At 31.3% G+C, this 2,108-nt stretch overlaps 1 long non-coding RNA gene across 1 annotated transcript; it reads left to right on the forward strand.

The window, feature by feature from the left end:
* Nucleotides 1–1,170: 1,170 nt before the first annotated feature.
* LOC129753572 (uncharacterized) lies at nucleotides 1,171–1,826 on the forward strand. The gene is made up of 3 exons (XR_008738946.1): nucleotides 1,171–1,233; nucleotides 1,313–1,378; nucleotides 1,435–1,826. It is a non-coding gene; the product is annotated as an uncharacterized LOC129753572 (long non-coding RNA).
* Nucleotides 1,827–2,108: the final 282 nt, after the last annotated feature.

The following is a 2,108-nucleotide window of genomic DNA, read 5'->3' on the forward strand; positions in this document are numbered from 1 at the left end:
TTTAAGAGAAAATAAAAAACTCGGAGAAATTATTTAGTGATGCAACTAATATTTTTTGCTTTAATAAATTTATTTAAAAAAAGAAATTTGGACTGTATAAAATCGATAATTTTCATACCATGATAAGTGTTGTTTGGGAAAGCTTCAAGCTATAATGTCTCATGTCCACGAGTTTGGCATATGGTGAAACATTTTTTTAACATAATTTTGACGCAAAAAGGATAGATATTCAAACTGCTTCATAGGGCGAGGATGGTGAAAAAAGCTGTTTGAAAATGGTTATTAAAAATCATTTTCATCGTTTTATTTTTAAATTTCTGTAGCTTATTTTTTCAACTCCAAAAAAAACCATCTAAAGCTAATCAGGAACTGGAAGTGCTCATAATACAGAATATTAGAATATACTCAAAAAACTGTCAAAATTATATCTCCATAAAGTAACAATATGCAATAAATTCCAATATGCGAATCTTTTTCTTTCAATTAAAAATTTATGTAAACTTGAGCCGGGTACCAAGTCTACCTTCTTCAAGCAGTGGGGGACAAAATTGGAAAAGATGGGGGAGCTGTCATGTAAGATTAAGATTAAGATTAAGATTTTTTTGCTACGGATGTTTGACATAACTCAAAAATAGATGTGACAAATGTTTTTATGGAAGTTCGTTACTAACCACTTTGGGAAAAAGGTGGAAAATCCATAAATTTTGACATTATTTAAGTCATTATGAAGCTTAAAAAACAGAGTACAAATTTCAGATCTTGAAAAACAAGTTTTGAGATCAAGTTTCAGTAAATAATATATACCATCTTTGAATTGCAATTTGGAACTCCAGCTGCAGCTCTCATTTCAAAGTTGTTGGTTCTGTACTATGATGAAGTTTGATTTAAAAAAATGCTAAAAAAAATCAAAATTTGAATAAATTTTTACAAATTATATTTATTTTTGGAAGGCGTAGCAAAGCACACCGGGTCAGCTACACAGCAAAAAAAAATGTAACGATACCCGATGTAACTTATGAAGATGTTAGTCAATCAATGTATTTCCGAAGATTTTTGATTTAATATTACATCGAAACTCTGTACAAGACATGAACAGGTCACGTAGTGTAATATCACAACCTTATATGCAATATTACATCAAGTAGCCAAGTTTGTCTAATTTGACGTTTAAGCAAATTTCAATATCGAAAAGTTTGAAGAAGATTGCAGAGCTCAGAGGGATTTTTCCTGCCGGTAAGTCATATCAATTTTCCTAAAAAATCATAGCAAGATCATAGATCCTAACTTTTTTCCACTTTTTGTCGTTTTTAAGGAAATTGAGGTCTAATGCATCAGCCAAAGTAAAAGATCCGGAGCCTTTAAACAACTGGATGTGAAGGTGTGTATTTTTTATTTCTTTTCCACCCTGTGAAATTATTGATTAAATTTTTACAGAATTGAAGTGTTTCGGTATGAAACCACGGAGTGGCATGGTCACCCAAGGGACATCCATTTATAAACACGAAGTTTCATCGACTAGAATTCTGTTACGCGTAGAAATATTGACGAGGGATACCGCGTTAACGTTCCATCGAGATGCTGGTATCCGGGAATTCAGTTCCTGAAGCTTTAAATCTGTAAATTGAGCAGTTTCTGCACCGCGAGATTGTCTGGATTTGGTTGTTGTGAATGCATTCCTTCTTAAAATTTTAGTCGGTTTGCTTAAAAAGGAGTTCGGATCCGTATTCGGATAACCAGAAAAGGGAAGACTTTTTCCCCGCTTAGGACAATCTTGATCAGAAAATGTTAATAATTAATAATATAGTGAAATATAATAAATTTAATTTACCAAAAGATAAAAAAAATAAGTATACATCAAGCCTCTGAATAATTTTTTCGAAAATAAATAGCAATTTTAACCTGATTTCATTACCTAATCCTAATATTCACACGTAGGAGAATCTTTAATTTTAATTCTAAGTCACATCTAAATAAATGATCAGTTATCATCGAAAAATAGAAATTCAAAACGACAATGTAGATTGAAAATGGCTAACGATTTCATCAAAAGTTGTCGGTACATAATTTTCGAGCTCGAATTTGTCTACTAGATTTACTCGTTCAATTTT

This window comes from Uranotaenia lowii, chromosome 3 (genome assembly GCF_029784155.1).
Source record: "Uranotaenia lowii strain MFRU-FL chromosome 3, ASM2978415v1, whole genome shotgun sequence".
Classification (NCBI taxonomy): domain Eukaryota; kingdom Metazoa; phylum Arthropoda; class Insecta; order Diptera; family Culicidae; genus Uranotaenia; species Uranotaenia lowii.